The sequence below is a fragment of the Marmota flaviventris genome, chromosome 1 (assembly GCF_047511675.1).
Source record: "Marmota flaviventris isolate mMarFla1 chromosome 1, mMarFla1.hap1, whole genome shotgun sequence".
In the NCBI taxonomy this organism is placed as follows: domain Eukaryota; kingdom Metazoa; phylum Chordata; class Mammalia; order Rodentia; family Sciuridae; genus Marmota; species Marmota flaviventris.
The window spans coordinates 161,122,078-161,137,831 of record NC_092498.1 but is presented as its reverse complement, the minus strand read 5'-3'; positions in this window follow the sequence as shown (position 1 = coordinate 161,137,831).

Genomic DNA, 15,754 nt, shown 5'->3' with positions numbered 1-15,754 from the left:
CCAGCAAATGCCATCATTTCATTCTTCTTTATGGCTGAGTAATATTCCATTGTGTATAAATACCACATTTTCTTTATCCATTCATCTGTTGAAGGGCACCTAGGTTGGTCCCATAGCTTAGCAAGCTATTGTGAACTGAGCTCCTATAAACATTGATGTGGCCATGTCACTGTAGTATGCTGATTTTAAGTCCTTTGAGTATAAACCAAGAAGTGGGGTGGTTGGGTCAAACTCCTAGTTTTCCAAGGAATCTCCATACTGCTTTCCAGAGTGGTTGCACCAATTTGCAGTCCCACCAGCAATGTAGGAGTGAATGTTTCCCCTCACATCCTGACCAACATTTATTGATACTTGCATACTTTTTTTTTAATATTCATTTTTTTAGTTGTAGCTGGACACAATACTGTTATTTTATTCATTTTTATGTGGTGTTGAGGATGGAACCCAGGGTGTTGCACATGCTAGGCCAATGCTCTACCTCCTGCCTCAGCCTCCAGAGTAGCTAGGATTACAGGTTTATTTGCCACTACGCCCATCAAGTTTAAAATCTTTCTAATATGACCTTTATGAATATAGAATCTGAGAGCAGATTATAGAAATAAAATAAAGTAGACCTTGCCATATACCTCACCATATTTTCAATGGTTCATTGCACAAAGATAAAGGGCTTGTGTCAACTTCAGGGTTTCAGTGTGGTCTAAGGGATTCTTCAAGATCAGGGGTCCAGCCTGGTGCGGTGAGTGCCAGCAACACAGGAGGCTGAGGCAGGAGGATCGTGAGTTCAAAGCCAGCCTCAGCAACTTAGTGAGGCCCTGAGCAACTCAGTGAGACCCTGTCTCTAAAGAAAATGCAAAATAGGGCTGGGGATGGGGCTCAGTGGTTAAGCATCCCTAGGTTCAATCCTTAGCACCAAAAAAAAAAAAATCAGGGGTCTAGAGAAAACTAAACTGTAAGAAATCAAGGGCAAGAGCAGGGAAACCATTCACACACATGCAGGAAAATACCAAATTAAAATGCTAGAAAACTGCACTCAAACTCCAGTAGGCTCCAGGAGGGCTCTGATGAGGAGCAGAGTCCACGGGAACCTGAGCTTCATCTGTGATCTATTAAGTGTTTTAAAAGGAGCACGAATTCACTCCTACTTAGATAATTAAAGCAAAATTGTTAAATAGTGCTGCTCATCCAGGGCCCAGTGCTCCAAGGAAGAAAGAGACACTTCCCTGGCTGGAAACCCGAGGCCAGGTCAGGGTTCAGAACCTGGCTGCGGAATTCCAGCATTTAATGGGTGACTTTGCCAACTTAAATCATTAACTGGAGGAAGAAAGTGACTTTCTGGAGGCTGAGGGGTAACGTTGACGTGGATGTCAACGGGGAGACGTCTTTTTTTTTTTTTTTTTTAACAAAGCATCTGGTTGTGTTTTCCCAACTATCATTAAGACAAAATTAGATGAGAAGACAAATGTGCGCATATTGCTATTTTGGGGGACTCCTGAGAAAATCTTTAAAAATGAAGTAAATGAGGCATCAGGCAAATTCGTCCAACTGTCGAAGGCACGGTCAGTGGTTTCTCAGTTAATTGCACATCCCTCCCTCCTCCTCCTGATCCCCACAGGGGCTCAGATGTGGAAAATCACATCGTCTACCCCTGTGACAACTGTCCACGGATCAGACACAAAAATGGGGAATGTGTCGCCACAGATCTCAACATTTCCATGCAAACTGCTGTTTCTCAAATGCCTCCTCTGCCGTCTAAATCAAATCCACTACAAAACCACAGATGTATAGACTTCCATAGCCACACTCTCCTCTCTCCTGAGCCTGTGAGAGTTGGTGTGAGTTCTCCCTCCCGCTGTGCCCACAGCTGGGTATGAAAAGATGTTCCTGCCTCTTGAGGCCTCCGCCTGTGGCACTGTGGATTCCCAGAACTTCACAGAGGACACTAAAAATAATAATGCAATTTTAAGTTTCTTTTTATCAGTCTTTACCAGCAGCCGTGGGGTACATTCCATCTAAAATATAAGAACTAGGCCACAGGCTGGGCATAGAAGGTGCACATCTGGGATCCCAGCAGCTCAGGAGGCTGAGGCAGGAGGATCTCGGGTTCAAAGCCAGCCTCAGCAACTTAGTGAGGCCCTAAGCAGCTCAATGAGACCCTGTCTCTAAATAAAATATAAAAAAGGGCTGGGGACGTGGCTCAGTGGTCAAGTGCCCCTGAGTTCAATCCCCAGCACGCACACACACACACACACACACACACACACACACACACACAATTTGCAAACTAGCCCCAATACTGTCAGAGTAGAAGTTACCCTCAGGCTAAAACAAATGAGCATCCCCCCCTGCAGACTGGACTCTACAGAAATGCATGCCTCCAGCCTCCAGGAGCTGAAGAGCCCCTACCCAATACATGAGCTCTACCAACTGATCACCGCTTACACACAGAGCCCAAAGTTCTGCTGAGAGAATTTTGGAACTGAGAAACACAGAGGCGCACGTCTCCTGGGGTCTGATTATTATAATATTTACCTTTTAAATCTTTAAAAACCTTTCAAAGAGGTTGTCTGGTTTGCAAAATTGCAAAAAAAAAAAAATCTGAAGTCAGGGATATAAAACAGGAAGACTTCTTTAGTCAGTGAATGAATAAGGAGAATTTGTATTGAGTGTACACTATTAACTAGGACATATTTGTTCTCTGTCCCCTGCCCTCCGCCCCCTCTATGGGTAGCAAAGAAGTATTTAATTTTTTTTGCTTGAAGCAGGGCAAGGGCAGCAAGCCTGGAATCCTGGGAGGCTGAGGCAGGAGGATCACTAATTTGAGGCTAGCCTCAGCAAGGCTCTAAGCAACTCAGCAAGACCCCATCTTGCCGCAGTCCGGCTGCAGCAAAATAACCCGGGGGGGGGGGGGTGACGAACAACTTGTGTACGTTGACACAGCAGGAGTGGGAGCCTTTTATTGTAGGACAACAGAGCTATTTATACATTCCACACAGCTTATCTAATTAACATAAACTAGATACAGCAGTCAACCAATAAGGAATCTCCACACTTAATGGCTCACTGGCTTTACTTCACAAACCACTCACTCTGGCATTTTGCCAGGCGCCATCCAAACTTGTCTACAGACTCTAACACCATCTCTAAATAAAATATTAAAAGGGCTGGGGTGCTCAGTGGTTAAGCGCCCCTGGGTTCAATTCCTGGTACCTAAATAAGTGCTTATTCAGCTTATAACTGAATAAGGGGACAGCACAATTCTGGGTTTTCACAGTGGTCTCTACCTCCTATGAACACATTCTAGGCAGAAAAGCTGTCATTCACTGAGCCCTTCCACTGAGCCATAAAACAAGGTTCTAGGTTAGTTATGTAAGACCACTCCCCAAAGCCTCGCTATCTCATATCTCAACTTATTTTAGAGATGAAAAAATGAGCAGCATGGAGAGGCTAAGTAACTTTCTCACCATCACACAGCAAGTGAGTGGCAAAGTCAAGGGAACTGGACCTTAAAGCCTTGGCTCAGCCTGGTGATGCCACCATCCAAGAGCATCTCCCCACGGATAAGAAAGCACACCATGGGTAAGTTGGGGATTCTGTCCTTTCTGCCAGGAAAAGTGACCACAAGCCTTTAGGGTCAGACAGGATAGAGGACCAAATCCATTTCTGCCACTGCCTGAATGAGTGACAGTGGCCAGCTCACTTCTCTGAGTATGTATGGGGGCGGGGGCTTACAGCACCCATATTTTTTGGGGGGAGGGATACATAGGATTGAACTCAGGGGCACTCAACCACTGAGCCCCATCCCCAGCCCTATTTTGTATTATATTTCGAGACAGGGTCTCACTGAGTTGCTTAGGGCCTCGCTGAATTGTTGAGGCTGGCTTTGAACTGCCGATCCTCCTGTCTCAGTCTTGGGAGCTGCTGGGATTATAGGCATGTGCCACCGTGCCTGCCCTGCGCAGCCCTTTTTATATTTTATTTAGAGATAGGGTCTCGCTGAGTTGCTCAGGGCCTCGCTAAGTCGCTGAGGCTGGCTTTGAACTCACAATCCTCCTGCCTCAGCCTCTTGAGTCACTGGGATGACAGGTGTGTGCCACCGTACTTGGCGCAGGAGTCATTTGAAGACCTATGAGGATTAAATGGGAAAACACACGTGCATTTGGCATAGTATGGGCAAAAGGTAGCCACTTAGTGAAGCGTGCAGGATCATCCTTTCAGGACAATCTTTCCCTCTTGGAAGCTTAGAGGCGAGGATCTGCCTCGCTCGGCTGCGCACATTTCCGGGTCTGGCGCGCCCCCTGCTGGGCACTCCTGTGTACGTCATTTGGTCCCGCATTCTCCCCTAGGGGACCCACCCTGAGCGTGTAACTCGGGTGACTTGGTAGAAAACAGGAACGTCCTGAGGATTCGACCTACACGTGCATTTCAGCTCCTTTTAGCCTCAGGGGAGACTTAGAACCTGCTAACTCTGCTGCCATCTTCACTGCTGCCTGCTCTGTCGGGCAGAGAGAGGACGAGCCTGTTGGGTCCCCATTCTCCAAGTCTGGCCCAGGTTCTCAGGGTCTCCCCGCTGCAGGCCACCCACAAGCACAGGGCTTTGATTCTCATGGCTGGCATGACCTCCCATCTGATGCTGAACGTGAATCTCCCTTCCCGCCCCCATATCCTGCAACCGACAAGTCCCATTGATTATTTTTTTTTTCCTCCTAAATAGACTTAAAATCTGTTCATGTGCCTCCTTATTCTCTGTGACATCTTAATCTAGGTTGGAGTTTTAGTTAGCCTTTTGCTGCTGTGACTAAAAGACCCAACCAGCACCATTGTAGAGGAGGAAGAGTTTATTTGGGGGCTCACAGTTTCAGAGATCTTGGTCCATAGACAGCAGGCTCCATTCCTCAGGGCTGGAGGGGAGGCAGGACATCATGGAGGAAGAGTGTGGTGGAGGGAAGCAGCTCACATGATGATCAGGAAGCAGAGGGAGACTCCACTCTCCAGAGACAAATAGAGACCCCAAAGCCACGCCCCCAATGCCCCCTCCTCCAGCCACGCCCACCTGCCTCCAGCCACCACCCAGTTAATCCCATCAGGGGATCCATCACTGATTGGGCTGAGACCCTCATAATCCAGCCATTTCTCCTCTAAACCCTCTTGCACTGTCTCACACGTGAGTTTTGGGGGACACCTAGTATCTAAACCATAGCTGCGTTAACTTCCTCAGCTGCATCTTCAGACAAGGACCTGAGCTCTAGTTATTCTGGCTCTGGACCATCCTAGGGAACATTCAGGAACTACCAACAGCCAGATGCTAATCCCTGACTATTGCATCAGTCTTGAAAGTGGGTGGGGGCAGGAGTCCCTCATCATTCATTGAAGATGATGGGTAATTTTTTTTTTTTTTAATTTATTTTTACGTGGTGCTGAGAATTGAACCCAGGGCCTCACACATGCCAGGCAAGTTATTCTACCACTGAGCCCCAGCCCCGCCCCCTGCTGGGTGATTCCTTTGTGCAGCTGGCCTTGACCGTCCCTGAGCTCCTGGTCTGGACCACCAGAAGCTGCAGCCCTGGGAAGGCCAGATACCAGGAGACAGCCAAGGCCCACTCCCCAGAGTTTCTGTAGGCCTCAGATGGGCCTGAGAATTGCCATTTCTCACCAATTCCTAGGTGATGTTGCAGGTCTGAGAACCACAGTGAAAACCGTTGCTGTCACAGTGTCATGCAATTCTAAAACCTCTGTTTCAATGTCTCCTGGGCTGGGGGCACAGCCAGCGGTCGAGTACTTGCCTGGCACACCCGAGGCCCTGGGTGGCATCCCCAGCACCAGATGTATGGACGACTTCTCATTGCTCATATATATTTTAAAAATTCACATTCTGTACCGTGGCCTGCCAGGCAGGGTGTGGCCACTCCTGAAACGAGGCCATTCACCCTCGGCCATACCCTGGCCTCCTGCGTGCCTCTCCACCCAGGATCCTGACTACTAGAGACCTTGGCACCAGCTGCCTTCCCAGGTGGGTGCTCTTTCAGCTCTTCTGTTACCTGGTTGCCTTATAAGTCTTCAGGGCTTATAATTTGTCACCTCCTCAGGGAACCCTTCTCTGATTGCCCTATGCAACATGTACCTCACCTTCCTCTCACCCACTATTCTCTGTCTCAGCAACCTATTTATTTCCTTTATAGCACTCTTTTTTTCTTGTGATACTGGAGATTGAACCCAGGGGAGATTGAACCCACTGAGCTACGCCCCTCTGCTGAGAGCCATGGCCGAGTCTGTATGGCCCCTGGCATTTTGCCAACAGTATTGATTGACAGGCGAGGCATTACTATCCGCCTCTGCCACAACTTTTGAGTTCTCACACTATTTTGGAGTTCTCATAGGGATTTCCGGGGATTCCCCAAGAGTTTCCATTGGTTGGGGAAGTGCAGGAGGAGGGATTTCCGGGAGAGATATTTCCGGCTGGGGGTTCCTGGACAAGCCTCGTGGTGTTCGGGAGGATTCCCCTGGAGCTGTGTGAAGTGTTTTCCTGCAGTTCAAAAATAAAGTTTGTTCCTGCTTCAGTGGCTCGTGATTTGTGCCCAGCCAGACTGCGGCACCCCTCAATCCTTTTTTTTTTTTTTTAAATTTTGAGGCAGAGTCTTGCTAAACTGATGAGGGTCTGGCTGAACGGCTGAGGCTGGCCTCGAAATTGCAATCCTCCTACCTCAGCCTCCCAGGTCCCAGGGATTATAGGCATGCGCACCTGCACCCAGCTCCTTTATAGCATTTATTAAAATTTCCTACTTTTTAATGGGTCTGTTTACTTGGAATATATTTATCCATCTGCCAGAAGGCAAGCTTTGTGAGCACAGGGACTTTGTCTTCTTGGTCACTGCTTAGTACATAGTAGGTGCTCAAAAAAGTGGAGGATTGAATAGAGACTTGGAATGAGAGAATGTAGCACTTGTAAGTTGCAGTAATCCTAAGAGCTGGAGATACTTTGCTCTGAGGGCTTCCTGTCCCCTCTTATCTGATGACACTCCATCTATAACCCACCCAAGGCCCTGGCAAGGTAGGTGGTCTTCTCTTCATTGCAAAGATGTGGAAATGGAGACCCAGAAAGGTAGAGCGAGTTGGCTGAGGTCACACAGCTAAAAGTGGCAGTGCTGTCCTTGAATATCCAGGCTGCCAGCTTCCACATTCATAAGACAGGGAGAAGGGACAGGGAGAAGGGACAGGGGGAAGGGACCGGGGGGCGGAGCAGGAAGAACTCTTCCCAGGGGGAATTTTTAACTCTAAATTCTTAGCCAAGGCCAAAAATATCAAACGGAGCTGAAATCAAAGAACCCTTGCCCTACTTTCCAGCTTTCTGATTCTCCCAGCGTCTCTTCAGAAGCCAGCGATCAAGCCATGATGGGTAGCTCAACTTTTAAGATTTTTTAAATAGCTCCCTGGGAGAACAGCCCAGACAGGAAGTGGCGGAAGGGGGACCTAGGCTCAGCCCAGCCTGCCCCACCTGCCCTGGCCTCATTATCTACCTCCAGAAAGGACTGGTGTCCCTCCTGTATGCAAGGACAGTTAGTTCTAGGATCCTGCACAGATGCCCAAGTTCAAGGGTGCTCCTGACCTCGGTGTGAAACGGCATTGTATGTGCATATAACCCTGCACTTTCTCCCAGAGACTTTCAACTATCTCTCCATCGCTTAGAACCCTTCATACCATGCAAATATGATGTGAAGTAGCTTGTAAAGAGCTGTTGTGTTGCACAGATTATGGAATAGGGACGAGGGAACGGAGTGTGTACATGCTCAGTACAGAGGCAACCGCTGCAGTTTGTCCGCACCTGCCAAGCATCTGTGCTTGACTGTGCAGATGGGCCAGCTGTGGGTACAGAGGCCGAGTGACCACCACTCAACTGCCTGTTGGGGGACCCAGCTCATGACTGAACTAGTTAAGGGAATACTAGATACTGTCATGGTGTTCTGGTTGGATGTGAGGTGTCCCCCAAAAGCTCACGTGTGAGACAGTGCAAGAAGGTTCAGAGGAGACATGACTGGGTGGTGAGAGCCTTAACCCAACCAGTGAATGGACCCCTGATGGGATTAACTGGGTGGTGGCTGGAGGCAGGTGGGTGTGGCTGGAGGAGGTGGCATTGGGGGCGTGGCTTTGGGGTCTCTCTTTGTCTCTGGAGAGTGGAGTCTCTCTCTGCTTCCTGATCACCATGTGAGCTGCTTCCCTCCACCACACTCTTCCTCCATGATGTCCTGCCTCCCCTCCAACCCTGAGGAGTGGAGCCTGCTGTCTGTGGACTGAGACCTCTGAAACCGTGAGCCCCCAAATAAACTTTTCCTGCTCTACAATCGATCTGGTGGGGTCCTTTAGTCACAGTGGTGAAAAGCCTACTGAAACACACAGTAGTCAACCCCCTCCCCAAACTCAGTGGCGTAGCAACACAAAATGTGTCTTTCACTCCAATAAAGGCCGAAACCTGGTCCTGAGGTGCAGGGAGGGGACTTTGTCTTCTTGTTCAGTCCTTCAGGGGCCCCACCTCCCTCCATCTGTGGCTCCTCCTCCTCCAGCAGGTGGCCTCCCATGGGGCCGGTAAAGGAGAAAGAGAAAGGAAGGCACAGGGCAGCTTTATGGGCCAAGCCTGCAGGCAGCAGCACCCCCCACCCCCCCAGCCTCCAGCCTCAGCCAGAACGGTCACATGACCAGACCTCCCTGCAAGGGAAGCTGGGATGGAGCCTCCCGGGTCACACTGCTGAACGGCCAGGAGCCTCTGCCTGGCACATCTCTCGTGCTGTAACGGGGTCTGCCTCATTCTAGAGGAGGCTCCCAGTGCAGCTGCCTCCGTCGGAGGGGCCCATTCATCTTACAGTCACGGTAAAGAGCAAGGAGGGTTTTTCCTGGAGCAGAGGCTGGAGGTGTAGATGGAGGCAGAGGGGAGGGGGAGGCGGCTGCCTGTGAAATTGGCTCCAGTCTGATTCTAAGAGCAGAAGACAGCTTGGTTCACCTTTTTGGTGTGGGTTACCCGTTAGAACTTGAATTTAATTCCAGACTTTTTAAAAATTTTTATTATTTTTTTTTAGTTGTAGTCGGACACAATATCTTTATTTTATTTGTTTATTTTTTTAATGTGCTGCTGAGGATCGAACCCCGGGCCTCAAGTGTGCTAGGCCATTGCTCTACCCCTGAGCCACACCCTAATTCCAGACTTTTCAAAATTTCACTAGAACTTTACTGAACACCCACTATTTTACAGACATAGTACTAGGCCTCTGGATAACCGAATGAATAAAAGAGAGAGAGAGAGAGAGAGAAAGAAAGAAAGAAAGAAAGAATTGTAAGCCCTATTCTTTTCCTTTTTTTGTACCAGGGATGGAACCCAGGGGTGCTTAACCACTGGCCACATCCCCAGCCCTTTTTATATTTTATTTAGAGACAGGGTCTCACTGAGTTGCTTAGGGCCTCACCAAGTTGCTGAGGCCGGCTTTGAACTTGAGATCCTCCTGCCTCAGCCTCCCAAGCCGTTGGGATTACAGGCGTGCGCCACGGTGCTCAGCTTGAGGTTTCTTTAGTCAAAGCAGCACCATAGCAGGAAGGGCACCCACTTTCATCAACCAGATGCAGGTGAGTCTTTTTGCCTCTCTGAGTTACAGTTCCATCTGTCAAACTGGAATTAGATCTGATTGGCTCTTTTTTCTCTTCTTAGTTTCTGGCACAGGGAAGTTAATAAGAGCTCAATAAATCCTGGGCATTGCCTTAATCTTCCACCAGATTGCAGGTAGCAGAAATTCTTGGGTTTCTAGCCACCTCAGAGAGCACAGGGCATTTGCACCTCCATTCTGGAGCATCTCAGCCAGCTGCCTCCTGGCTCGGGGAAAGGGCGCACAGCTGAGGACCCACAGCTGAGGAGCCATCTCACAGAGCCCCCTCCCCACCCCCGGCCGCCTCTGCCCCCCCCAACCCTCCCCATCAAGCACAGGCCCCAGCGTCTGCATTCCCAGCACCACTCAGACTCCCCAGCAGGTGAGCTCAAGGCTTCAGGGCTCAGGGCTCAGAGAGGCGGAATAGCAGATGTCCCCTGGGCCTCCCAGCAAGCCTTGCTTCTTTCCTGACTCTGGGGAAGGTCCCAGGAGCCACCCGCCTGACAGATGTTGAATAAGTCAGAAGCCAGCCAGGAGCAGAGGCAGCATCTTGGAACCGTTGCCTGGTTACAGGGTGGTCCAGGCCCTGCTCCCTCCCTTCAGGGTGAACCTGCTGAGGAGGCCAGGCAGGGAGAGGAGGCTGGAGCCAGCTGCTGAGCGCCCTGCCCTCCTCCCTCCCCAGCCCACAGGCCAGGCCAGGCAGGGGATGGGTGGGCTGGCTGAGAGGTCCCTCCCTCCCACAGCGGCCATGGCCATGGGATTTGGGCAAGTTGACTTAGCCTACTTGGACCTCTCTTTCCTCACCTTTGAAGCAAATCTCATAAGAGTTGGGGACACAGGCACACTTGTAATCTCAGCGACTTGGGAGGCTGAGGCAGGAGGATCGCGAGATCAAAGCCAGCCTCAGCAACTTAGTGAGGCCCTAAGCAACTCTGTGAGACCCTGTCTCTAAATAAAATACAAAACAGGGCTGGGGGCGTGGCCAGTGGTTAAGCGCCCCTGGATTCAATCCCTGGTACCAAGAAATAAATAAAAATTAAAAGGAGACTAATAATAGTACACAGCTCCCTGGGTTGTCACAAGACTTAAAAAAGGACAAAAATGGAATTTCAAGAATGGGCTTCACACAGGACCTGGAAGGCAGTAGACCAACCTTGAATAAGCCACCGTGCCCAGCAAGCTGGAGCCTGATGGGGACCAGCTTAGCTGCCCCCGGGCTCGGGGAAGCCGTGGGCAGGCGTCACAGAATTTCTGAGTCAGGACCGGCCAAGGCATTAAGATCCCAGCACAAAAATGTTCCAAAGGCTGCAAAAAGCACCCAAGTACCAAAGCAGACCCTCTTTCCGCTTTAGAAAGGCCCCCGTGGACGTGCTGTGTGGCTGTGGCAAGGGGGCAAAATTGCGACATATGCAGTCGAGGGGAGAAATAAAGAATGTCCACGCGCCTCTGCCCCTTTCAATGCTTTATTCACTCAAATTAACTCAATACGGTTCCACTCTATAGGCTCTTAATCAAGAAAACGACAATCTTTAGTGCTAGGCCCTGCAATAGACATGATCAATTCACAGCAAACAATTCTAGATTAATTCTCAGCACTTCAAAACACACTTAATCATGACAGGCTAATGACAGACATGTCCTCTGCGTGCTAAGTTCAGAAGTCTTAAGCCTTAGGCTTTACGTCCAGCAGAAGCACACTCAGACGGCGGTGACCAGGTAGGGAACCAAGGCAGGCTTTTCCTGGAGTGGAGTGGACGACTGGTTGAGGAGAGGGTCCTAGGGAGGAGTTGTGGCTCTCACCAAGGTCCAGAGGAGGCTGTAGAGTTTGAGAGTGATGAGGATCACGCAAAATCTCAGGAACGATGACTAGTGGCGGACGTCAGGTCCTCATCAGGCTCTCCGGCTCCAGGGCCTCCTTGTTTCGGCTGGCTGAATCCCTGTTCATTTGCTCCATTATTTATAGTAGATTTGGGAACTTCCGATCCTCCTGCCTCAGCCTCCTGAGCTGCTGGGATGACAGGCGTGCACCACCGTGCCCAGCTACAATGGATATTTTTGCCTGTGTGTTAACTGCTCTGTGCTCCTCCGGGCTGTGTGTGGTATGTAGTAGGTGCTCAGGAAAATTTTGATGAGCCAAGATGACTACTGTTTTCCCTTAGTCCTATAGCTCCTGGGAGCCTTGTGCATCCTAGTGAGACTAAGGATAGAAGGTGCCCAAGATCCTAAAGAAATTCATATCAAAGGGTCAGAGGACTTTGACTCCCTGTGCCCCCTGCTCCTCAAAGTACTTCTGCCACCTCCTTCAGAAAGTTCCCACTGCAATGAGAGTAAGTCACATCGTCCCCATGACCCAGTGGTCCTTGTCCTTGTTTCACCCCCTCTTCGGGGCTGCAGGGCTCTGAATCTCCACACCATCCATGAATGAGCCAGTGATGCTTTCCAAAAGCACATTTGTGCCCCATTGAGATAACAGCCCAGGCTCTTGGCTCAGACGGGTGGAATCAAACCCCAGTTCCATGACGCAGTAGCATGAGGCCTCAATCCATGTTTAAGAAATACGATGAGAGCCGGGCTTGGGGCAACTCAGGAGGCCGAGGCAGGAGGATCGCGAGTTCAAAGCCAGCAAAATCAAGGCCCTAAGCAACTCAGTGAGACCCTGTCTCTAAATAAAATACAAAAAAAAAAAAAAAGGCTGGGAATGGGGCCCCTGGGTTTGATACCTGGTATCAATCAATCCATCAATAGATATATAGATAAATAAAAAAATAAACTCCAGCCTGGATCTGCTTACCAGGCAAGATGAAGGGGAAGCTCGGTTTACTTAAGATACGCCCATAGACGCCTGGCTGCCAAGGGACAGGCCCACCAGGACACGCCGGCTTCCCGGGGGGCAGTCTGAGCATGGTTTCTACCTCGGCTTCAGTATTCATCAACGGAACCAAATCCGGAGGGAGGGACGGAGCTGGAGAAGATGGGCCTCCCCTTAACTAGTTCAGGAGGCACCGGAGCTGCTTCCCGCTTGGGCCAGGGAAGCTTCGCGAGAGGGAGAGGGTGGGTTGGGTCCAGCTGGAGGGGAGGGCGCAAGGACAAGGGCGACAGAACACACTGCAGACCACAGCTCCTCAGGCTTTAGAATGCAGGGGGGTCTCCTGGGATCTCCTCGAATGCAGCTTCTGACTTGGGAGCTGAGCTGGGGCTTGAGATGGCAGATGTCTAACAGACCCCCAGGTGACTCCCGTGCTGCTGGTCTGTGGCCCACACTTTGAGTAGCAACCTCTCCTATGGAAGCGTTATGCAAAACCCACAGTTAAAGCAGAAGTACAAACAAATAAGCTGAACCCACAGAAGGAGCAATACTGGCCAGTCCTTTGTTTTTATTCGTCTCGGGTAGGTGTCTTAGAAATGGTGCCTTAACATTAAAGCACCTTGGAACAAAAGCAGGTCAGATTGATTTATTTGTTCCACATATATTTATTGAGAACCTATTTCGTGCCAGGCTTTGCTCCAAGTTTTGAGGTGCAGAGATGGGCAACCACGACAAGTTCTCTGCCCTGGAAGAGTTCACACTTCATTGTGGGAAGACTCACAAGAGTCGCACACACTCACAAAAGACAGATGTAAAATAGATGAGATTGTTTCATCTTCATGAACTATGATACATGACCAAAGGAGACAATATAGGATTATGGGTTAGCAAGTAGTTTGGGAAGAAAGTCTCTTGGGAAGGGGTGAGAAGTGATCAGTCATTGACCATTCTAGGGGGAGAGGCTCAGGAGGCTGAGGCAGGAGGACCACCAGTTCAAAGCCAGCCTCAGCAACTTAGTGAGGCCCTAAGCAACTCAGTGAGACCCTGTCTCTGAAGAAAATGCAAAATAAGGCTGGGGATGGGGCTCCATGGTTAAGCACCCCTGGGTTCAATCCCTGGGATCAAAAAACAAACAAATAAATAGATAAATAAAGTTCAAGGAGGAAAGTGTCTTAAGCAATTAATACAAACATCCTAAGTTGACACAGCTTGTCAAGTTCCAGGGAGAGTAGCTCAGTGTAGAGGAGGTCTAGTGGGCAATGGCTAAAGCATTAGCCAGTGGTCAGGTAATAGTGAGGACAGGTGTGTCATGGGGCGCTCTCCTGGGGTTCTAAGCAGGAGAGTGGTGTTGTTAGGGGCCGATTTGAAATTAAGTCAGGCTGACCTCATTCTGCTTGGCATCTCACCTGCGCAGACCCGGACCCCCCTTCTTCATGCCCCTTTCCTCATGGGCCACCGGCGTAGACGCTGACACGTCCACCCTCACCCACCTGCACCCGACCACTATGTCTTTAAACTACAGAGCAGACCTTAGCGTACTTCCTGAGTGGGGACAATAAAGGGCCACTTCTGAGAATGTACTAGGACTGTGCTTGCCTCCCCCGCCCCGTCCTTAGGTGGCTCCCAGCTGCCTCCCGTGTCTTGGGCTGCAGAGCTGAGTGCTTCCCGCTCCCCTGGCCCCGGCCAGAAGAAATCCTTTGTCTTTACCTCTAAAGGACCCCGAGGGCGATGGCCCCGTTGGTAGAGCGCTTGCCTGGCAGGCACCAGGCCTGGGTTCCATCCCAGCCCCACCAAAAAATAGGCCTGGAGCTTGACTTGGGATTTTGGAATAGGGCCTTCAGAGGGGGAACACTTAGAAAGATGGCTCTGACCCATTTCCAAACCTCAGGTCGAGGCACAACTGGCCATGGCCTGAAGGACACACTGTGACTTCCAAAATAGTCCTGCCAAATAGAAGGAGCCCTCCAGTTAGGGTCGGGTTCACAGGAGCCAGAGGAGTTAGAGGAGCCAGTTCAGGGACACATCCAGAAGATGGGCCTGCTGTCCTCCTTTCTTTTAACAAGTTAACAGTTTAAAAAAAGGTGGTGGTGATGCAGATTAAAAGAGAGTTACAAGGGACAACGAAATGACATCTTTTTAAAATTTTTTTTTGGTACCAGGAATTGAACCCAGGGGCACTCGACCCCTGAGCCCCATCCCCAGCCCTGTGTCATATTTTATTTAGAGACAGGGTCTCACTGAGTTGCTTAGCGCCTTGCTAAGTTGCTGAGGCTGGCTTTGAACTCTCCATCCTCCTGCCTCAGCCTCCAGAGCCGCTGGGATGACAGGTGTGCGCCACTGCGCCTGGTTAGTTTTGAATTTTTATGTGGTTCCAATGGGTGATTTTTCATATTTATAACTTCTGCAATTTTCTGCTCTTTCTAAAAGGGTGTTCTTTCTCCATGATGATGATGATGATGATGATGATGATGGTGGTGGTGATGATGATGATAGAGTCAGGGGAGTGTCAAAACATATTTCCTCGGTGTCTTGTGCACCCGGCACCCCTTGGGGGCTCTGTGTGTAGGATTTCACTTCTCCCTGAATGGCACTAGGATGTGGGCTCCTGATTGTAACCCTGATTGGCAGACGAGGAAACTGAGGTCCAGAGAGACGTCACCTGTCCCCATTTCAAGCGGCTGCACTCTTCCCCAGCATGCGCTCGCAGGGGCTGTGTTTGGCAGGGGTCCTCTGTGATTTTATGCACTCTGGCCTGTGTGACCACAGCTCTATTTCCTGGGTTCCAGGGAGGGTCATCATGATTTCTCTTTACCAAGGAAGCCTTTTAAGCCATAGCAAAGTGGAGCCATAGTGATTTTGCACACTCAGGAGGCAGAAAGGGAAGTCCTTGCTGAGAGCCAGCTTCCATCCGAGCCCTGGCTTGGGACTGGACCAGAAGCCAGCTTTCTGAATTGCTCACAGCCTATACCAATTAAGTGTTGGGGGACGAGGACAATGGCTTCCTGATGAGCAAATCACTTTGAAATACAGGAGTGGGTAGTTAAAGCCATTAGTCCCACTTGGACTTCAAGGACAACCTCAAAGAAAATATTTAGTAGATTGCAGGAGAAGCTGGATCGGCCAACCCCTGGGTCAGCCAAGCTGGTCAGGCAATTGCTTTTAACACTTTATTTCCCAAATGGACCTGGAGGTGGGGGGGAACAAACCTGACTTTGGGAAGACACCGTGGTCTCTTTGCATGAGTGAAGGGCTTGGCTCTTTGCTGGGACCAAGAATTTCTATCTCAGTTCCAGGACGGAGCATCTGATGAGCCCAGTGCTTCTTGCTG